This window comes from Herpailurus yagouaroundi, unplaced genomic scaffold, assembly GCF_014898765.1.
Source record: "Herpailurus yagouaroundi ecotype Mexico unplaced genomic scaffold, PumYag 160, whole genome shotgun sequence".
NCBI lineage: Eukaryota > Metazoa > Chordata > Mammalia > Carnivora > Felidae > Herpailurus > Herpailurus yagouaroundi.
This window is the reverse complement of record NW_024412401.1, coordinates 35,233,847-35,257,642: the sequence shown is the minus strand read 5'-3', so window position 1 is coordinate 35,257,642 and position 23,796 is coordinate 35,233,847. Positions and strand designations below refer to the sequence as shown.

Genomic DNA, 23,796 nt, shown 5'->3' with positions numbered 1-23,796 from the left:
GAAACAATGATTTCCCCTAACTTCTTATACAGATGTATCTAAATAGGTATGTAGATAGATACAGATATCAATGGATAGATATAGAGGCAGAGAGATTGAGAGAATGAATATGAATATGAAGGTAGGCAGAGGCACACAGAACTGCAAAATGGAAAGAGAAAGAGAGCCTGAAACCAAATTTGTCCTGAACTTCCCAGAACTTCCCAGAATACATGAATCAAACTTTTTTTTTTTTTTTTTTTTTGCTTAAGCTAATTTCTTGTCTTTAATCTCAGTTTCTTTTGCTTATACTTGAGGGACTTTTAACAAGTAGTAATGAATCCACTTTTTCTCTGAATATTTGTAGGAGTTTTTTCTCACCCACGAAGTTCAAAAATGCCTGAAGAATATGGTTAAGTGGAGGTATCTCCTTAGTATCTTTGCCTGAATCTATAAAAAAAAAGCTGTTTCTTTTATATCTCTTAATACTTTTGTTCTGTTTGTTCTTGTCTCTGTATGTTGAGTGTATTTAAGACCAATGATCCGTATTTGTCATTTCTTGACATTTCAACCTGTTGATCTTTTTCTCTGTAGCCTGGGAAAACTTCCAGTGTTGTGATTTTCAACATCGTATGTTCTCGTCTTCACCTCTCAGGAGGCAGGAGATTTTGCCTCCTGTTGTATTGTTTTCCCCTCTACATTATTACTGTTACAAACTTCAGGTTTATTTTAAAATTTCCATCTATTTCTCAGCCTCTGCCTTTAAGTCTGTAATTTTAACGAGTCTATATTTTCTCAAATTTCTGGAAAGTACCAAGAAATTCACCTCACTTTTTTTTTCCTGTTACACGTCTTTTTCAAATGCATATGCTTCCTCTGCAGAATATTTTCATAATCATAGGCTCATATATTTTATAGACTCCTTTTTTCTTCTATTTATATCTTCGTGAATAAAGTGAGGTCTATTTACCTTTGGTGTTTACCTGTTTAAACAAGATAGCTGAGTTATCTTCAGATCTCCTCCCTGTATGTCTGATTACTATTAAAATAATAATAATAATAGCTAAAACAATATTATTTTTAGATTTTAAGCTGGAAGACTGACTGGCATATATTTACATTACTGGCAGATTAAGATGTGTGGAGAAGGAGCAGAATCCTGAACTATCACATGGGCAAGAATTTAGTTCTTCCTTTGAAGCTGTTGTACTGGATGCTAACTGTTCGTGTGTGGCCCTCCATATGGCATGGCTTTATCTGTCCTCCATTCTTGTCCTGCTGACCAATGCCTCAAAATGAAACCTTGCCTCACTGGGGAGAAAGCGGTACTGTTTCAGAGGAGTCTTGCTACAGTGTCTGGAATAACAGCATGCTGCCGGGATCTCCTTGAACAGCTTTTTTGGAATGGTACTGATCCATGGCTACAAATACAATTCTAGGGAGTGTTTTCCTTATGTTCACTGCTACCCTCCTCCCAGCCCTTGCTCCTCCTCCACATTGGCTGGTGTTAGTAGGGTTCTGCTAGGATGTTGTCTGCTCGCTTTTTTTCTCATTAGCAGATCATAAGTGTTGTCTCTCCATCTGGTTTTATTAGAACCATTCAGAGGCCATACAAAACATCCTTCTCAATTTTTAGCACAGATGCAAGTTTTCTCCCATTTTTATCACCCTTTTCCCATTTTAATGGGGTCTGGGAGGGGGGAAGAGGAAAGTTGGGCCCAGTTTCTCCAACTATCTCTTCAGTCTGTCCCTTTTCTTCCACCCCCATTGATACTGTTTTATCTTGTATCCCATCATGTCTAACTCTGTGTGTGTGTTTTTTTTTTTTGTTTTTGTTTTTGTTTTTTTACAAGAGTCCTCTACTGCATCTTTCTACCTCTTTTTTCAGGACTGCTCTTTTGGTGTTGACACCCAGTTGATTAGTGGCTTCACTCCAGGAGATATTTTGTTGTATTAGAGTTGTGTTTAGTTTCACATAATCAAAACAACTCTACTGTAGCTGAAGCAGAAAACAAGAAGACCAGAGGTGGTCAGTCTAGGACTGGTTGGGTGACTCAACAATGCCATCAGATGCAGGCTCCTTCTGCCCTCCTGCCCTCCATTTCTGTGAGGTCTGCTGCACCTCCAGGCTGGGCCTGGGTTCCAGGAGGGAGAAAGGTAGAGAGGAAGATGCAGCACCAAGAGACTTCTACTTCCAGTTCTTTGGCTGGGAATTGGCTCATTGCCACTCATAGCTGACCAGAGGCAGGGAAATTGAATCTTTATCTTTTACAGACTCTATGGCAGAGGCAGGTGAGGAGGAAGGGAGTTAGAAAAGCAGGGAGGTCAATTAAATTCTGGTGTCTGCCACCTTCTTTGTTGCCAACATCTGTTGGTCAGAGGAAACTCTCGCAGCCCAGCACAGTCTTGGCCTCAGAATATTGTTTTTATACAGAGGGGAAAAAATTGGTTGGAGGGAGTATAGCTCTAAGTGGGTATTTTTTTTCTGCATCTACCACCTCCAGACTTCTGTTTCTCTAAATTAGGGAATATTAGTATTTCCCCTCAAATTCTGTCTGCTTTATTATACCGCACTACACCCTTAGTCAAGGAGAACAGTGATGTATGGATTCAGTGGTTGTTGAGATTTGCACTATGAGGCTGGAACTTTTCCTTGGATTTTACATGGATTAGTTTTAATGATTGTGCTTTCTTTTTTAAAAAAAAATATAGTCTGCTTTCTTGATGGGAGATTTGTAAACATGTATGTATGTCACCAGCTTTCCCAAAGGTGTCCCTGTCTTTTTGTTTTTGTTTTTTGTATTTTTGGGTTTTTTTGGATGAAGGCAATTTTGTGGCCCCAGATCTTTAGGGTTCTTGCCTCCTTTACTTCTAGTAGCCCAGTCGGGCCTATTTATTTCTTTTCTTTCCTTTATTGGGTATGGCCTGGCCGCTCCTTGGCATTTTGGATCACTCTAGACATTAAATGACTTTTTCCATTTCTTTTGTGTGTCTCAGTGGCCACAGCAGGTTCAGAGCTGCAGCCAGCTGTGCAGAAGGTCAGAGAATGCTAATGGGACATTTAGCACCAAGCAATCCTGCTTGCCTTTCTGTGGAAAACAAGACTGAATTGACAGAGGAGGAAATGCAATTCTAATTTAATGTAGAAGACAGTCCCAAGTTAGGACTGCCCGTTATATTAGTCATTGACAGATATAATTAAATATATTACTTCACAAGAAATAATGAGGGAGTGGGAGATCGTTATGGTGTGTGTCACCAGACACATTCCGTACCAAGTACTTCTTTTGTAACATTGAAGATAGATTTAGATTGTGCTTGATAAACATACAGTAATTTGTGCACGTTAGAATTATGTTGAAATTTGAATTTTGGGAATAAAAGTGTGATTTGGGGATGTATGCTAGTACAATTATAGTTCGAAAGACTTTTAAGCTACATACCTATGGAAACATCTATCCTTCTAAATGTTATTCTGCATTCTCACTCTCCCCCTGAGGCAGCTGGATCAATTGGAGAAATCAGGTAATTTGGAGTTAGAAGTCCTGGATCATTTACTAAATATGTCATTTCAGAGAAATCACTTGGTTCTTGACTCTCTGTTTTGTCACCTATAGGATGGTGATAGTGGCATATTTCAGAGTTGTTGGAAGTATCACACAGCAGGATGTACTTTGTAAATAGCAAAGTCTTACATATATGTAAGTATCTACTCTTTTGTAAACTGGTTTTTCATGTAACAGTTACAACACGCTTTTTAATTGGATGGATGGTATTCCATTTATATGAATGAGTCATATAAGTGGTTTAGGTTGTTTTGTATATCTGTCTATCTATCTGCCTGCCTATCTATCTATCTATCTATCATCTATCTTCCATCCCTATATATACATATGCTCTCTTAGAAACTTTTGAATATACAATACAGTATTAACTTTAGTCATCTCTCTGTAACTATGGGTGCAGTTTATTGTTGCTGCTGCTGCTTGTTTTAAATACATATATGGTATTTTATGTGTTATTCCAATTCATTGTAATGATCACTTATTGTTTGTACAATTGTGAAAAACTGTTCTGTGGTAAAACCTCACTCCCAAATTCTGCAATGCAAAAATTCTACAAATAAGATAAGATGGCAAAAGATTGACTGTCAATGTCTTTTTACAGCATATATGGCAAGTAGGCTAATTTTCTTAATACATGAAGAGCTTTTAAATAAATCAACAAAAAAGTTGAAAACCCTAATATAATTTGGGTGAAGAACATGAATCAGCAGTTTATGGAAAAAAAATACAAATGGCATATATGTGAAAAGATGCTCATTTCTTTTAGTTAAAGAAATGAATTTAGATTCAGAGTGCTTTTTTTCACTTATCAGATTGGCAAAGAGGCATAGAAATGCTTTATGGGCATATAAATTGGTGTGAATTTTTAGCAGTCAATTTTGCAATATTTTAAAACATTTCAATGCAAATTTTGGCCCATCATTTTCACTTCTAGGATTTTATCTTATACAAATAACTGGTGAATATAGAAAGATGGCATAAGGGTGTTCATGGTGACATTTTGCATATCGATGTGTCAGCTAAACAAATAACCAAACTGTAAAGTACCTGCATAGCCTGTATATCTCTCACTGTAGTACTGTTCGAATTATGTATATTCATAAAGTGAAATTTTATATAGCAACTAGAAAATGGACTGATCTCTATGTACTCATTTGAAAAGAAATTCCTGAAATGTTGATGACTGAGAAAAGCAAGATCAGACTTGCTTTTCATGCTTTAAAATTTTTATTTATTTATTTATTTTTATTTTTTGGGGGACTGCAGGCAGGGGAGGGGCAGAGAGAGGGGAACAGAGGATCTGAAGCAGACTCTGCACTAACAGTGGTGAGCTGGATGTGGGGCTTGAATTCATGAACCCTGAGATCATGACCTGAGCTGAAGTTTGACGCTCAACCAACTGAGCCACGCAGGCTCAGCCCCAAGATTTGTTTTTTATGCTTTTATGCACTTATGTCATATGTATGCAATCAAGTAGAAAAAAAATGTGATTGCTTATGCAGAGACAACTTCTGGAAGAATATATAAGAAATTGTTGAAGGGGTTCAACTGTATGGTGATGGACGGGAACTAGATTTGTGGCGGATCACTTTGTAGTGTGTACAGATGTTGAATTGTAAAGCTGTGTGCCTGAACATTACAAAATTAAAAAAAATTGTTGACAGTGATTATTTTCTGGGAATTAGATTCAAGTAAGCAAAAGGAGAGGGGAGGAGTTTACTTTTCACTCACTTTCTGTACCTTTGGAATTCTTCCTCCCCAGTATTTTATTATGAAAAAATGTACATTTTCAAAGTTTGTTTATATTGAGAGAGAGAAAGAGAGAGCATGAGCAGGGGAGGGGCAGAGAGAAAGGAGAGAGAGAATCCTAAGCAGGTTCGGCACTGCCAGTGCAGAGCCTGATGTGGAGCTTGAACCCACAAACTGTGGGAACATGACCTGAGCCGAAACCAAGAATCAATCACTTAACTGACTGAGCCACTCAGGCACCCCTGGAAAAATTTTAAAGTACAGAAAGTTTAAAGAACTATTCAGTGGACACCAATAAATTCTCCACCTAGGTGCTATAATGGTTTGTTATAATTGCTGTATCACTTAATTACAAAACAAGGATGATGAATTATTTTTACAATTTAGTAGGAAGTCAGAGTTTAAGCAAGAAGAGTACATTAGAATAACGAAATAGAAAATCAAAGAAGTACATAAATCTACTGAAAGAGAAGACTAAATAGGATGATGTGACAAATATAAGCAGCTGTTAGGAGTACAAAGTTCAATGGAACAATTCTATGCAAGAGGAAAAGACATAGAGGCTCTGAAACAGGAGGAAACGGTTTCCTGCCTGCAGTTCTTCAGGTCTGAGGTCAAGGGAGAGTGGTCCCAGAGCTGAGAAACTCCAGGGAACAGGTAGCTTTCCATCTCACATGAAAGGCCCTTTACGTGTGCCATGGTGATGGTCTTCAGACCCTGAAGCGCTTCTCACACTTCAGCGAATATTAATCACCAGGAAAACTTGCTGACACATATTTGACCCTCACAAGCTCTATCTCTGTCCTTGTGTGGAAATGAAAGATCTCACAAAAGAGCTGTAACCAGTTAAGATCCGAGGGAGGCCTAGAGAGGAGAGTTTTGTTTTGTTCTAAATTTCCTAGTTTCAACACTGAACCACATCTCTGTGTGTAAACATTGATTCAGTAGAAAAGAGTTGGGGTTCCCAAATCTGAACTCGTAACAAGCACCCTGGGTAACTTGATTGCAGGTAGGTGCTGCAGAGTATTGTCCTTCTCGAAGGATGTGGGGTTTTTTTTTAGCCCCCATGAAGATCCAGCTGCTCCAACACCCTGCAGCATCCCTTTGCCAGGAATGCCTGTTTGCTTAAACAGCTCTTATTCATTTTCTAAATGATCTTAATTACTGAGTTCCTAAGGGAGTGAATCATAAAGAGCTTTATCTCTTGGTGCAGGTGAATGATCTCACCCACAGTGTTGTAAACCAGCTTGGACGGGGGTGGGGTCTAGAGAGAGGAGGTTATTATGATTTTTTAACTTTTAGTTCTTTGATTTAGCCCTGGTGCTGTGCCCCTCGGTGTAAACCTTCACTGAGGCATTTGATGCCATCTTCTCTAACCTCTGATTTATGGGGGGGCAGGGGAGGAGGTGGGTCTAACAGATTCATGTGTTTTAAATATTCACTTTTCCAAGGGCTAAAAGTCACCAAGTCCCTTTCCTGGTGTTTTTCCTTGGAAGCTTTTCCTTACTGCTATCACAGAGTATTCGAATTCTCATCAGTTTTCTTGTGACTTTTGTGGAATGTGCTGGTAGAATTGCAGCTGTCACATTGCCTACTTAGAACAGGTTTCCCTCCCCTGAAGGATTAGTAGGGAGGCAAACTATTTGCAGTTGCCTCGACCCCACCTCTGACAGTTCTGTAACCCCATGAGAAAGAACAACCTCAGAGCTTCTCAGTCTTTCTGAGTGACATGTTTCTCTTCCTTGTCTATTCTTGCCGTCTCTTTTTCCATTTTGGTTGGTCAATGTAAGTTAAAAAATTTGTTTCTATGGTGGCCCATCAGCTAAAAGAAAACATGCTGTCTCAAGTGATGAGTAACTTAATATTTATTTGTTTTTTTTAAATACAATGACCACTTCTTGAGCTCATCCTGTGTACCAGGCATTGTGCTAAATGCTGGAGACATGGGCGAAAAAGCAGACAGTGGCAGACAAGTCTCCCAAGAACCTTGACAAATCCAGGTTGAAAACACCCCATATAATGGGGAACAGCCTGAGTAAAAGCCTGGGAGTAAGTCTGTAGCATGGAGGCTATTCAAATGTGGTTGGGATACAAAGTGCTTGATGGGAAAGAAAAGATTTTTTGAAGACCTGGTATTACTGTCAAAAATCTGAACATTAATCAATAGGAAATTATTTCTTAATCAGTTTTTTTTTTAAATAAAGCTACAGAGGACATATCATTCTAACATAAAAATGCACTAAGTAAAATAATGCTTCTATTTTCCTTTGTAATCAGTGAGGTGAGGGACGTATGGCAAGAGCTGAGGAGGGTAGGGATGATGAAAGGAAAACGGGAAGAAATTCATATTGACAGATGGTCCAACAGCAAGGATCAGCAAAGACAAAGCTACATAGAGAAGAAGGTAGATGGATGCATATCCTGAGGGCCTGGAATAGTGCCTGGTACATAGTAGGTGCTTATGAAATAGCTACTAAGTGAAAAACAGAATGAATGGCATGGGGAGAAAAAAATAAAAGGAAATAGGCAGATAGTGCAAGGAAAATTTGACAGTACAGACAGAAACATCTATATTCCAAGGAAGCAGATTAGAAAGGGAGCTTGGGAGAAAGGACAGGGGGGACCCAAGGAGGCTCATAGATTAGGTGAGAGCTATTGAGCAAATGAGCCTTCACATACTCTGTGTCTTAGACATTGTGCTGGGTGAGGACTGTAGGTCTGGGGAAAGTCACTCAATGCTTTTGAGTCTCATCTGCTAGAAAAAAAAGCATTGAAAGGAAATGGAATAGAATATAGTGTTGTAAAATGTTACAATCTGAGGCAGTTAGGTGGTGGGGATATGGGATTTTTGCTGTACTATTCTCTGTATTTAAGTGTACTTTTAAACTTTTTCATAAAAAGATCTTAATAAATAATAGGAGGGCTAATGAACCGAGCATGGGCCCATCTCATTCCCTCCTCCCTGTAAAGTCACTGGAGTCACAGTAGTCAAGACATGGCCACAGACTGGATATGGGAGGGCAAATGGCAGAAGGTCACGTTTATTCTAACAGTTGGTGTCCTCATGACTAAGTGGGTGATTGTGTCTAATGGAATGACAGGTTTGGGAGGGAATCCAATAAATCCACTTGTCAGTAATGTTGGGGGAATGCTCAAGGAAATATTTGTAGACCAAAGGAAGTTCGTTCCTTCTAGAGCTGGGGTTTCTACAAGGCACTGTGGGGAGGCTCACAGGCAGGGAAGCATGGAGGTGGGAAGCAGGGGTGGGGGGACTGGTTGGGAGGGGTGAGAAGAGAGACTGGGGGCCTTGACGTACAATTTTTAATAGTGAAGAAGGAGGAACCTTGGGTGGAAGCCTAGATGGAGGGTGTGGCGAGGAGAACAGCTGAATTTGTTGAATTATCCAGCCACAGCGTCCCCGGTGGAATGTTGACTTGTTGGCCTCTGCAGAATTGTTGGCCTCCCAGGTGCTGGGCACAGTTGCTCGGAGCAGCTCCTGAGGGGAAGGTCAAAGGGTCAGGAAGGAAGGAGGTCAGAGGGGAGAGCTAGAGATACCAGGCTCTACAAAATGCACTTATTTTTCTTGGCATCTGACAGGTGGATTAGATGAAATCTAGCTGCGGGCCTAGCCCAGTCAGGCCACAGATTCCCTGAACTGTTCTCACCACCCAGTAAGTTCCTACCTTTGTAAGGTATCTCTTCCTCACATTTTTTTCTCTTTTGGTGGACATTCTATGTCAGTGTTTATTTGCTAAATGACAGTTTAAGGGAATAAGTGTAATAACCTATTTGACTAAGTGGTTTTTGAAAGTGACAAATCAGTTTACTTAATAAAAGAAAATTTGATGTTATTATGAATTCCAGATATTTAACACTCTTTTTTGGGGGGCGGGGGAAGCCTAACTCATTAACTGAATTAGAGAAAGATTTTTTTGATGTCTGAGATTGAGGCAGATTTTTAATTTTGTCTGCATGAAGGAAGATTCCTAATGCAATGATTGGTTTAGAAAATCATAAAACCACTTTGTAACATGTTCATGACAAAAAACAAAGACTATGTCACCATGGATTCCAAACAAAATTAATATCATGTCCCAAATAAGTACTGCTGTTTAGAACATCATAGAGGGGGATGGGAGAACACAAGCTTAATTAATTATTTCCTTGGTTGGAAAACAAAATCTTTGAACAAAGAGAACATTATCTCTATAAGACAGTAACATTTCTAATTTTCCACCCCCAGTAAGGCCAGCAAACAATAAAGGCAAGCCTCTAACTGGGTTTCGAATCACTCACATCTCACATAAACTTGGAAAATTACAACAGAGAGTAATTGAGAGATTGTGTCTAGATAGTTGGAGTCAAAAGACTGGTCTGCTCCCTTTTCTGTATTTTCCCCTTCAGAGCATACGAACCAGGGTTCCTGTCCTTTATTTCTCTGCATCCACCCAGTCATCAAATCCTACTTGTTATGATACTTCCAATATCGGCTGTACTCAAACTTAAAATGTAATGGAGTGAGGGCTTTCACCAGAAGGGCTAAAATTATTGACTTCCAGGCACTGTCATGCACACGATTTTGGTCCTTTGGCAGCGCTCTGGTAAGGCCCTGTTAACTGTTGTCCTCATCAAGGTTTCACGGATGGGGAAACTGGTTCTCCGATGTGGCTGCCCATTCGCATGGCTGGGGTAGGGGTGGGGCTTTTAAAACTGTCAGTGCTCAGGCTACCATCCACTTGGACCAATTAAATCAGACCCTCTGGGGGCGCCTGGGTGGCGCAGTCGGTTAAGCGTCCGACTTCAGCCAGGTCACGATCTCGCGGTCCGTGAGTTCGAGCCCCGCGTCGGGCTCTGGGCTGATGGCTCAGAGCCTGGAGCCTGTTTCCGATTCTGTGTCTCCCTCTCTCTCTGCCCCTCCCCCGTTCATGCTCTGTCTCTCTCTGTCCCAAAAATAAATAAAACGTTGAAAAAAAATTTTTTAAATAAATCAGACCCTCTGAAGGCAAGACCTAGGCTTCTATGATTTTTTAGACCTCCTCAGGTGATTACCAAATGCACCAAAGGTTAGACCTACCAACTGTTAGAGGAATTGATTAAGCAGCACAAGGTCACAGGGATGACTGAGTGAAGGAATAGGGGTTGGAATCCAGGTCTGTTAGATTTTAGAGCCTCATCTTAACCTCTCCACTATATTGCCTCTCAAAGTATTTAGCACTTCTGGGCAGGCACCGAATATTCTTGCGTCAGGGACATGTATAAGAATATTCATGGCAGCCCTTTTGGTAACGGGTGGAATCTAGGAACAAACAGAAGTGTTCAACAACAGTAGAATGGGTAAACTGTGGTGTGTACTAAGACTGAATGTTTGTGTTCTCCCCCATCCCGAACTCATAAGTTGAAGTGTTAACTCCCAGTGTGATGGTGTCAAGAGGTGGGGTCCTCTGAGAAGTGATTAGGTCATGAGGGTGGGGCTCCCGTGAATATAATTAGTGTGTTTGTAATTACAGAGACCCAAGAGAGCTTCATCATCCCCTCTGCCATATGAGGACATCTTTATCAGACACCAGACCTTCTGGCACCTTGATCTTGGACTTACTTCCCAAACTCCAGAACTGTGAGAACTTAAACTTCTGTTGTTCACAAGCCACCCAGTGTGTGGTATTCTGTTATAGCAAGCTGAATGGGCTAGCACAGTGTGTTAAGGGAATGGAATACGATACAGCAATAAAATAGAATTCCATCTTTTCACAAACATGAAACCATACAATTGTGTGTTTGGGTACATAATCATATTTGGAGAAATTTTCATAGAGAAGCAAAGCAAAGTTCATGAAGCAGAAATTGAGGGAAGGTGTTGGGTTATGGAAGGAGCACATAGAAAGCTTTGAATATAATGTTCTATTTCTTTTTTTTTTTTTTAATTTTTTTTTTAACGTTTATTTATTTTTTTGGGACAGAGAGAGACAGAGCATGAACGGGGGAGGGGCAGAGAGAGAGGGAGACACAGAATCGGAAACAGGCTCCAGGCTCTGAGCCATCAGCCCAGAGCCCGACGCGGGGCTCGAACTCACGGACCGCGAGATCGTGACCTGGCTGAAGTCGGACGCTCAACCGACTGCGCCACCCAGGCGCCCCACTGTTCTATTTCTTAAACTGGGTGGTGGGTAGGTACAAAGGTATTTTTGAAGTTTTTGATATTCTCTATATGTTTTATAAACATTCCTTTTAGATCTGTTAATGTTTTAAATGACAAGAAAAGAATAATTATTGTTTTTATGAAATACATTTTATTAATGCAATTCCAGAAATATAAAGTACTAAGCAAAAAACTAAAGACAAAAAAGAAAAAGCCCCACCAAAGGTGTCACCACCCAGAAACACATATTAAGTGATAATCATTTCACAGTATTTTTTATGCAAACATACAGAAAGGACAGATATGTAGACAAATGAATTAGGATTGCTTCAGTTATCTAGTGTGTGTAACAAACCACCTCTAGAGTTAGTGGCTGTGACAACAAAACCCAGTTATTTACTCATGATTCTGCAACAGAGCAGAGCTTGCTGGGATGCCAGTCTTCACTCCACGTGTTGGCTGGAGTTACTTGTGCAGTTGTATTCAGTTGGGAACGTGGGTGGGGTTGGAACATCTAAGATCACTTCCATGTTCAGAATCTCTGCCGGGATGGCTCAGGGCCTCCTGGCTAGGTTTCTCTTTTTCCATGGGTTCTCATTACCCCATGGACCCTGAGATGGAGAAAGCAGAGGCTACAGGTATTTTAAGATCTAGGTGTGTAAATCCCAGAACATCCCCCTCCCATGCATTCTGTTGCTCAAAGTAAGTCACAAGGCCAGCTCAAGCTCAAGGGAAAAGGGAACAGACTCTCCCTCTCAATGTGCAGAGAGACATGGGCCTATAGGGATGGAGGGAAAGTTGGAGGCTCTTAGGAAATGATCCACCACTGTGTCTGTAATAAGTAGGCTGCTTTTCATAGTCTGTTGGCAGAAAGCTGGGTTTTCATGATGTTTTGAACAACTTCATTCAGTAATTATTACTGAATATCTACTATGTGTCAGGGACTGTTTTAATCATCATAAGAGCAAAGAACCAAGAGACAAAAACTACTGTCTTCATGGAGCCTACATTTGAATGATTTAGGCAATCGTTCAGACTATATGCTGTCTTATACTAGAAATCAATAAAATTTGGCTAAAGAAAGTTTGGTTAATTTAAATAAAAGAATAAGAACAAGTGATAGCTGCTGACCTTAGTGGTCTACCTGAGCTCCGATAGAACTAATAGAAAAAGTTTCCAGAAATAGAAATCTTCGTGGGATTCCATTCAAATGAATTCAGCAAATATCTATTGTATACAGAAATCTTTCCTGGCTTCCCAGCATGGGAGACAATTTTGGAAGCATTTGATTTGATTCAGTTAAGGGTTTGATGGATATATATGTGAGGTGCCAAAGGATATACACATGATTAAAACACAGGATATCTTCCCTCATGGTGGCAGCTATGTTGAATACTTGGTTTTTTGTTTATTTATTTTTTAATTTTAGAGAGAGAGCATGCGTGAGCAGAGGAGGGGGTGAGAAACAGAGAGAGAGAGAGAATGCTACTGTAGGGCTGATCCCATGACCCTGGGATCATGACCTGAGCTGAAATCAAGAGTCAGATGCTTTCTTGGCTGAGCCACCCAGGTGCCCCCATGTTGAATACTTACGACTATATATCTACGGTATAAGTACCACAAGTTGCTATCAATGTGGTGCTGAGATCTGATAGAAGCCAGTATGTCATTCATTTCTGGGAATCACTGAGTCTTCATGAAGGAGAGAGAATTTAAGCTGGTTCTTGAAGATTTTTGTAAAAATACTTTTAATGTTTATTTTGGAGAGAGGCAGAGTGTGAGCAGGGATGGGGCAGAGAGAGAGGGAGATACAGAATCCGAAGCAGACTCCAGGTTTGGAGCTGTCAGCACAGAGCTCGATGTGGGGCTTGAATTCACAAACCATGAGATCATGACCTGAGCTGAAGTTGGACGCTTAACTGACTGAGCCACCCAGGCGCCCCTGGTTCTTGAAGACTGACAACATTTTCATGTGGGTGGATGCTAGCAGGCCTGTAGAAGGCCAGAATTATCTGATGTACCCTATTACCATCCGTTCACATGGTGAGTGCATCTTTCCCCTTTGTTTCTAGCTGAAGCAGGCTGGTGTGGGCATTAATGGCTCTTCAACGATTTCCATTTTCTACCTGAATTCATTGTTTAAATGACCTGTTTACATTACTACTCTGGGTGACATCTATGCCTAGAGATGTCTGCTAGTTGAAAATGAACAAACAGTAGCTTGGTGTTTCTTATCTCTAATGGACGTTCTGCAAATCCCTTAGCTTTAGCATTTAATGTGCAATGGATTTTTTAAAAAAAATGAATAAAAGGAATAGAGAATGAAGGGCACACACATCCAGGTGCTGTGTGTAAACATCATGTTATTCTTATGTCAGGTGACTCTAAGCAGAGGATATGCAGTTCGAATGCAGTTGACATCACAGAACTGTGTGTGCCTCTCACTGACTTGGCATCCTCTTTGTGAAAAATGGACTTGTGTTTGAGGTTGAACTTATTAATCTCTGCTGTATTGAAATTTGTAAAACCATTTTCATTTGGATACTTCTTTATACAAAAGGCTAAAATGAGTCTAATTGCCCATGTAAGTCATGTCTTCTCTTTTGGTGCACTGTGTTCTCAGAGTAATATTTGTATTATTATCATTAACATATTTCTCTTCTCCAACAGATATTCATTTATTCATTCATTAAACAAATAAAGATATATTAAGCAACTACTATATCCCAGCCACTGTTATATGGCCTTGGAATACATTTATCAAGAAAACAGACAATACTCGATTGGGACTTACATTCTAGCAGGTGGGGACATAAAACGAATAATAAGCTCAATAAACAAGGAAATTATATAGTGTGTTAAAAGGGGGTAAGTGCTATGAAAAAAATAAGGTAGGGCACAGGGCTAGGGATGCGTGTGTGGGTTACAACTGGAAGTAGATTTGTCTAGGTGGTCCTCATTTAGAAGTGTGTTAGCCTCTGGTCATGTTAGCGTGAGAGTCTTTGGGGAAGAGGCAGCCACCAGGCCCAAAGGGACTTTGTCCAGAATGTTCTCGCAATAGGCGGATAGGTTAGTGTGAATGGAGCCCAGTGAGCAAAGTAGGGAGAATAGAAGGAGAGGAAGTGAGAGAATTAATAGGGACAGATGGCATGGGGATTTATAGGACTTTGTTAGGATTCCAGCTTTAACTCTTAGTGACATGTGGAGTTAAATGTGAAGTTCTTCAGGAGATGTGGCTCTCACTTTCTTTGTGATATCATTGCCATATATTTCACTTCTATTGTTGTTATTCTTTGTGCTTTAACCATCAGTTGACTTTTTTGGGGGGTAACTTTTGGATTCATGCTTGCATGATATATCTTTTCTTCATTCTTTTATTTTACTATTTTTATTTTTAAATTACTATTATTATTTTTTAATTTCCTTAATATGAAATTTATTGTCAAATTGGTTTCCATATAAAACCCAGTGCTCATCCCAACAAGTGCCCTCCTCCCTGCCCATCACCCACCTTCCCCCTCCTGCCCACCCTCCATCAACCCTTAGTTTGTTCTCAGTTTTTAAGAGTCTCTTATGGTTTGGCTCCCTCCCTCTCTAACTTTTTTTTCCCTTCCCCTCCCCCATGGTCTTCTGTTAAGTTTCTCAGGATCCACATAAGAGTGAAAATATATGGTATCTGTCTTTCTCTGTATGGCTTATTTCACTTAGCATCACACTCTCCAGTTCCATCACGTTGCTACAAAAGGCCATATTTCATTCTATCTCATTGCTACGTAGTATTCCATCATGTATATAAACCACAATTTCTTTATCCATTTGTCAGTTGATGGATATTTAGGCTCTTTCCATAATTTGGCTATTGTTGAGAGTGCTGCTCTAAACATTGGGGTACAAGTGCCCCTATGCATCAGCACTCCTGTATCTCTAGGGTAAATTACTAGCAGTGCTATTTCTGGGTCATAGGGTAGATCTATTTTTAATTTTTTGAGGAACCTCTGCACTGTTTTCCAGAGTGGCTGCACCAGTTTGCTTTCCCACCAACAGTACAGGAGGGTTCCTTTTCCTCCGCATCTTTGCCCACACTTGTTTCTTATGCTTTTGATTTTAGCCATTGAGACAGGTGTGAGGTGAGGTTTCATTGTGGTTTTGATTTGCATTTCCCTGATGATTAGTGATATTGAGTATCTTTTCATGTGTCTTTTGGCCATCTGTATGTATTCTTTGAGAAATGTCTGTTCATGTCTTCTGCCCATTGTTTAATTAGATTATTTGCTTTTTTGGTGTTGAATTATTAAAGTTCTTTATATATCTTGGGTACTAATCTTTTATTGGATATGGCATTTGAAAATATCTTCTCCCATTCTGTAGGTTGTCTTTTAGTTTTGTTGATTGTTTCCTTTACTGTACCGAAGATTTCTACTTTGAAGTATTCCCAATAGTTTATTTTTGCTTTTGTTTCCCTTGCCTCAGGAGACATGTCTAGAAAGATGTTGTTATGGCTGATGTCAGAGAAATTACTGCCTGTGCTCTCTAGGATTTTTATGGCTTCAGGTTTCACATTTATGTCATTAATCCACTTTGAGTTTATTTTTGTGTATGGTGTAAGAAAGTGGTCCAGTTTCATTCTTTTGCATGTAGCTGTCCAGTTTTGCCAACACCATTTGTTGAAGGGGCTGTCTTTTTCCCATGTTATTTTTTGCCTCCTTTATTGAAGATTAATTGACTATATAATCATGCACTCTCTATTCCATTCTCTTGATCTATGTGTTTATTTTTGTGCCAGTACCAAACTGTTTTGATTGCTACAGCTTTGTAATATAACTTGAAATCTCGAATTGTGATACCTCCAGTTTTGCTTTTCTTTTTCAAGAATGCTTTGGCTGTTTGGGGTCTTTTGTGGTTCCATACATGTTTTAGGATTGTTTGTTCTAGTTCTGTGAAAAATGTTGATGGTATTTTGATAGGGATTGCATTAAATCTGTAGATTGCTTTGGGTAGTATGGATATTTTAGCATTTGTTCCCCTGATCCATGAGCAGGGAATGTCTTTCCAGTTGTTTGTGTCATCTTCAATTTCTTTGATCAATATTTTGTAGTTTTCAGAGTACAGGTCTTTTACCTCCTTGATTAAGTTTATTCCTAGGTATTTTATTATGTTTGGTGCAATTGTAAATGGGATTGCTTTCTTAATTTTTCTTTCTGCTGTTTCATTAGTAGCATATAGAATAGAAATACAACAGATTTCTACACATTGATTCTGTATCCTACAACCTTGCTGAATTCCTTTATCAGTTTTAGTGGTTTTATAGTGGAGTCTTTAAGGTTTTCTATATATAGCATCATGTCATCTGCAAATAGTGAAAGTTTTACTTCTTTATCAATTTGGATGCCTGTTATCCCTTTTTCTTGTCTGATTACTGTGGCTAGGACTTCCAGTACTATGCTGAATAAAAGTGGTGATAGTAGACATCCTTGTCTTGTTCTTGACCTTAGGAGAAAAGCTCTCAGTTTTTCTCTATTGAGGATGATGTTTTCTGTGGGTTTTGCATATAAAGCTTTCATTATGTTAAGGTATGTTCCCTCTAAACCTACTTTGTTGAGTGTATTTATCATGGATGGAATTTGTACTTTGTCAATTGCTTTTCTCTGCATTTATTGAAATGATCTTATGGTTTTATTCTTTCTCTTAATTGATGTTATGTATCAGGGTGATTGATTTGTGAATATTGAACCACCCTTGCATGCCTGGAATAAATCCTACTTGATCATGGTGAAAGATTTTTTTAAATGTATTGTTGGATTCATTTTGCTAATATTTTTTTATTTTTTATTTTTTTTATTTTTGGGACAGAGAGAGACAGAGCATGAACGGGGGAGGGGCAGAGAGAGAGGGAGACACAGAATTGGAAACAGGCTCCAGGCTCCAAGCCATCAGCCCAGAGCCTGACGCGGGGCTCGAACTCACAGACCGTGAGATCATGACCTGGCTGAAGTCGGACGCTTAACCGACTGCGCCACCCAGGCGCCCCACATTTTGCTAATATTTTGTTGAGGATTTTTTTTCATCTATGTTCATCAAGATATTGGTCTGTAGTTTTCCTTTTTGTGATATAATTATCTGTTTTTGATACCTGACTTCTATGACTGGCTTCATAGAATGAATTTGAAAGTTTTCTTTCCTCTTCTATTTTATGGAAAAGTTTGAGAAGAATAGGTATTAATAGGTTTTTTAATGGTTTGGTAGAATTCACCTGTGAAACTGTCTAGTCCTGGACTTTTGTTTGTTGGGAGTTTTTTGATTACTGATTCAATTTCATTTCTGGTAAGGAGTCTGTTAAAAATTTCTTCCTGTTTCAGTTTGGTAGACTATATATTTCTAGGAATTTATGCATCTCTTCTAGGTTGTTCAGTTTATTGTCATCCAATTTTGTCTTTTATAGTCATTTACTGCTTGTTCTCTTTTTTTTCTGGAGCAATTCTTTTTTTTTATTTATGTTTCCTGACCTTGATTTTTTTTGAAGAGTAAAGACAATTATTTTCTAGAATGTTCTTCAATTTAGATTTGTCTGATGTTTCTTAAGGCAATATTCACATTACTTATTTAAAATAGAGTCAACTGGGGTGCTTGGGTGGCTCAGCTGGTTAAGTGTCTGACTCTTGATTTTGGTTCAGGTCATGATCTCACAGTTCATGGGTTCAAGTCCTGCATTGGGCTCTGTACTGTCAGTGCAGAGCCTGCTTGGGATTCTCTGTTTCTCTCTCTTTCTGCTCCTCTCTACTCTCGAAAATAAATAAATAGGGGCGCCTGGGTGGCGCAGTCGGTTAAAGCGTCCGACTTCAACCAGGTCATGATCTCGCGGTCCGTGAGTTCGAGCCCCGCGTCAGGCTCTGGGCTGATGGCTCGGAGCCTGGAGCCTGTTTCCGATTCTGTGTCTCCCTCTCTCTCTGCCCCTCCCCCGTTCATGCTCTGTCTCTCTCTGTCCCAAAAATAAATAAAAAACATTGAAAAAAAATTAAAAAAAAAATAAACATTAAAAAAATTAAAATAAAATAGAAGAAATTTGGAAACAACTTAAATTTGGCATTTTAGGGGTTCAATTAAACAAATTAAATATACCTATACTATGAGATAGTATGTAGTCATCAAAATTATAGTTATTGGTATTTAAATATTGACATGAAAAGTTGTTCTAAAGGTATTGAGTGCAAAAGGCAGTGCACAAAAGCAGTCTGTAAAGATGGTGCAATTTTTGTAAGCAAATTTATATTTATTAACATGGGCAGACTTGCACAGGAAATAGTGTAAAAGGAAATACACCAAGTTATTAATTCTAGGTGTTATTGTTTCTAGGTGATAACCCAGAGATTTTTCCCTCTTTTTTCCTTTCAAAGTTTTTTTTCTTATTTTTCTGTAGTGAAGATCTATTGTTCATGCAATTTTAAAAAGGAGAAAGGTTTTGTTTTTCCTTTAAAACTAACAACCTTTTCAATTTTAAAATAGGAGTGCCTTTATTTTTCCAGGAAAAAAAAAAAAAAAGAGAGAGAAAGAGTTAGATGAAGGGGCATTATGGTTTAATGGGAAATACAGTGAACTGAGATCAAGACCTAATATTTCCATTTACTATTTATAAGATCTTGATCAGGAGCTTTATGATTTTTGGTTCTCAGTTTCTTCATCTTTAAAATGGTAATCATAGTATGAATTTCCTGTTTGCTTTGCAGAGTTGCTTTGAGGATCAAATGGGATAATGTGTGTTGCTGCTCTTTGTAATCTTTATAAACCAGTACCAATACCAATAAAAGGCATTCTTATTTTATTTTTCACAGAAAATATTCCAAGACCATTGCATGCCAGAGATGAATTTTCCCCAAAATTATTTACAGTAAAAAAAAAAAACCTCATCAAACTACCAGGGATTTGAATGTCATCCTTAAAAGTTTCCAGTGTTACTAATCTTTTCATCTAGTGGAATAGAAAGAGCACTAAGAGGAATTAGCAGTTCAACTACTGTAACATTTATGGCTTATCCGTGTCTTTAGCTCAAATAATTTGGTTTTCCATTTCTGCTTCAATTTTTTGTTTTTTTTACTTATTGTATGATCAGTTATTTCTTAGCTCTGAAAGAATGTGGAAAGTTCTCCTTTCCTCTTTATGGAGTTCTGATATGGCATATCCTAGGAAATAGAAATAAGAAAAAGCTGTTAATGAACATGCAGTAAAACCCAGATGCTTCTGGAGTCTCAAGGCTTCTGACAACAGTACAACCCATTTCTGTGATGGGAATGCCTCACTGTCTTTTGCTCTTACTGCTGCTTGGGACTGTAGAGCAACCGAAGTGGCAGGGACTAGGAGAGGCAGCAGCCATGGCTGAATGAGACAACCTATGAGGAAGAGCTTTGGCCATAGGCAAGAGACTTCTGGAGCCATCCAGGAATTTTGCTGGAAACCCCAAGAGCTGGGTAAGAGGAGGTGTAAGGAAGCAGGAGTAAGACTCTATCAACTAGTCTTACAAGATCGCAGATCTAGAACATTGGTTTTGGTTCTGCCTATTTATCTAGATTCAGAGGATGGTCTTAGGCTAGTGGTCTGTCATGCCACACAGTCGTGTATATTTTCGTTGTGAATGTTAAATCAGTATTTAAGAAATAATTGTTGTTCACATAATACAGTTTGGAGGCCAAGTGGGCTTCTTATATCCAAAATATGGATATTCATTATGTTGCACAGAGTTCATTGGGAAAGAATTTACGATGGCAATGCATAAGAAACCATTTGCAAGCCCACAACACACAGGATCCAGAGGTCACTGATTTACTGTAATGCATGGTTCAGCTGTTTTTTTTTTCTTAAATGAAGGCTTACAATGTGTCCCCAAAGCAATCTAAACAGTTTAGACATTATCATAAACCACTTTGTGAAAAAATATATTATAAAAATGAATTTTTTCCCTTAAAGACAAGGCTGCTGAAAAATGAAATCTTTAAGGCTTCTTTTAAAGATCTTCATTTTTTTCTTGTAAATTTAATACTAAAGAAAGAAATAGATAATCAAGTAAAGCAATTAGGTCTATTTATTAAAAGCATGGCAGATTTATCTCCATCATAATCCAAGAGCCTTTCAATGCTAATTGTCTTTTTATTACGTAGGCCTTTGGTGTCTATCCTAATCCTGCAATGTTTTAGTAATATTGATGATTTCAGTGGTATATGGACTGAGTCTATACTCAACATGCAAATTTGGGAGATGAGTCAGGCTCAGTTCAAGTACATAATTTAGCTTTTTTTCACATCTATTTTCCTTTGTGATTCTTCATAGTATTCTGATATCATGAGATAATTTTTGATGGAATTAAATGCAAACAGCTCAAATTGACACAGTAATTGTACCCTACATAGTAGGAGTGATTAAATGGCAATGTCAGTGGCATACTTACCCCAGATATGATGAATGGGTTTACAAAAGAAGCATCGTAACATCTTTCAGGCACATAATGAGGAACCCAAAGGAGGATTTATATTATTTTTTCCATTGCCCCAAAGGATGATCATGGGGTTAGAAAGGACAGAGTTGCCTATGATAAAAAGCTCTTGACAGGGTAAGTTCACAATAGAGACACAGGGAGCTGCAGCATCACGTAGCCTCATTTGGAAGTATAGGACAAATAACTATTTTTTTGTCTAAATATTTAAGAGGAATGTGCCAACTTGATGCTCTGTTAACCCCTTCAGTGGGTGGGATGGGCTGAGTAAAAGTCCTCAAAATTCCAGTTTCTAATCTCTGGAACCTGTAAATATTAGATTATAGGGAAAAAGGACCTTTACATGTGTGATTAAGTTAAGGGTTTTGAGATGGAGAGATTATCTTGCATTATCTGGGTGGGCTCCAAATGCCTTGACAAATGTCCTTATAAGAAAGAAGCAAAGGGAGACAAGACAGACACATATACAGAAGTGGAGGAAACAGTGTGACCACTGAGGCAGAGAGTATAGTGAAGGGGAGGAGGAGGATGAGGAAGAGATGTGATTTACTTTTGATTATTTATTTTTAAAAAAAAAATTTTTTTTTCAACGTTTATTTATTTTTGGGACAGAGAGAGACAGAGCATGAACGGGGGAGGGGCAGAGAGAGAGGGAGACACAGAATCGGAAACAGGCTCCAGGCTCTGAGCCATCAGTCCAGAGTCTGACGCGGGGCTCGAACTCCCAGACCGTGAGATCGTGACCTGGCTGAAGTCAGACGCTTAACCGACTGCGCCACCCAGGCGCCCCTACTTTTGATTATTTAAATGGATTTCTATTTCTAGTCCTATCATGTCTGGCAGATAGAAAATCTATCTTTAGCTTTTGTGGGTTTGACTCCAACTCTCATGGGGTTCATGAGACCTCTGGGATTAGTGGGAGGCCCCTGTGCTCCTTAAGCACTGGGCCACTCAGGCCAGGACTGAGAGCCCCATATTTTCTGCATAGCCTCTTCCAACCAGGAATCCCCTGCTTAATTGCTATATTGGGGGAACCACATGGCTCTCTCTGATGCTTCTGGGCCCCACTTTGGAGGTAAGTCCCAGGCAGATCTCTTCCACTTCCTTCCCTCTTCACTCTATCCAAGAGAACATGATTCTGATATGGGCAGGCAGCAAGGAGAACCCCATACTCTTCTTCCTGCTATTCCCAAACATTGATTTATGAACCTAATCTTTTTTTAAGTTTATTTATTTATTTTTTAGAGAGAGAGTGCCCAAGAGTGGGGAAGGAGCAGAGAGAGAGGGGGAGAGAGAATCCTAAGTAGGCTTTGCGCTGTCAGCACAGAGCCTGACACAGGGTTCAAACTCACAAACCAACTGTGAGACCATGCCCTGAGCCAAAATCAAGAGTCGACACTTAACCAACTGAGCCACCCAAGTGCCCCTATGAACCTAATCTTTTAAGTTCTCTTTTTATTTAATTTTTTTAACATTTATTTATTTTTAAGAGACAGAGCACAAGCTGGGGAGGGGTAGAGAGAGAGAGGGAGACACAGAATCTGAAGGAGGATGCCGGCTCTGAGCTATCAGCACAGAGCCCGATGTAGGGCTTGAACCTACAAACGGTGAGATCATAAGGTGAAGTAGGACACTTAACTGACTGAGCCACCCAGGTGCCCCTTAAGTTCTCTCTTTAAATGCTTGAACTATTGGAGGACAAAAGCCAGAGTGAACCACATGGTTTCTCTGCATGCCAAAAAGAACATTATTTTTAAGGTGAAATGTGACAAACTGAAATAAACTCTTCCCTCCTTCCTTTTTTCCTACTTCAGTCAGTAATAATTCTATTTACTTAGCACAGTGCTTAGCAGGTGATATGGATTTAATAATTATATATTGAATACGATAAAGACCTTGCCAAAGGTTAGCACTTGCCAACTACATGATTGAGCCAACTCAGATGTCTAGCCAGGCAAGTCTTTGGGTGACGGCAGCCTCAGGTGACATCTGAATGTAGTGGCATGAGAGACCCCCAAAGAGAGACTTAGCAAAGCCTGTCCCAAATTCCTGACCCTCAAAATTGTGAGCAAAATCAAATGATTGTAGTTTATACCACTAAACCATGGGACAATTTTTATACAGCAAGAGTGACTATAACAATCATGTGGCTTCATGCATTTTAAGGAAAAATAAAAGCAAAGGTTTCAAGTGTCATTACTCTGCTATGCAAATACCAAAGCAGGCAGTTCCCTTGCCAGAATTCAGTCTTCCATTTCATACATTGCGCCCTATCCCGTCTTCTCCCTTGGTGTCCCCCTATAGCCCTGCACCATTGTCCCCAACTCTTAGCAAGTCAGGGTGGTTCAGGATTTTCCTAGACTTGTTCATTATTCCAGTAGTCTTCAGCTCTATAAATTCTACTGTGTGAGGAATTCTTGTCCAAATCTAACAGGAGAAAGGAATATGTGTTTTGCTCAAAGCCACTGATTGGATTTTGAATTATTTTGATTCTCTCTGACATTCCAAGAACAAGATGCTTGTTTTTCCAAGATTCTTTCCTGCTGAATAACAGGCTACAAATCACAACGGAACAGACTTTTGTTGTGAACGGGCCACGTGGGCTCAACATTCTTTTTCCCTTCTCCCTTTTTGATTTTGCTTATACTTACCTTCCTTAGGTTACCATGGAGGCAGGAGGAACATGTAAGAATTGAGATTTTTCTTGAGAAATGTATAGACTTGTCACCTCTTGCCTTCATTACACTGACTTAATACTGCTCTGGCCAAAATTTACAGAAAATCTAATGCATGACATAGGGAAAGTTTTGCGGACCAATAACAGATTTCACAATTCAACAGCAATTTGAGGAGATGCAGTCCATCCTTTCTTCCTTTCTTTTTGTTAT

The 23,796-nt window shown here is 39.3% G+C and overlaps 1 long non-coding RNA gene across 1 annotated transcript in view; it reads left to right on the top strand.

The window, feature by feature from the left end:
• The first annotated feature begins 3,638 nt into the window (after window positions 1-3,638).
• The window catches only part of LOC121034429 (uncharacterized), a 44,785-nt gene continuing 24,627 nt past the window's right edge, over window positions 3,639-23,796 (top strand). Inside the window, exons 1-2 of the long non-coding RNA XR_005792421.1 lie at window positions 3,639-3,680; window positions 8,892-8,965. This is a non-coding gene — a long non-coding RNA (uncharacterized LOC121034429). The remainder of the gene's footprint in view (window positions 3,681-8,891; window positions 8,966-23,796) is intronic.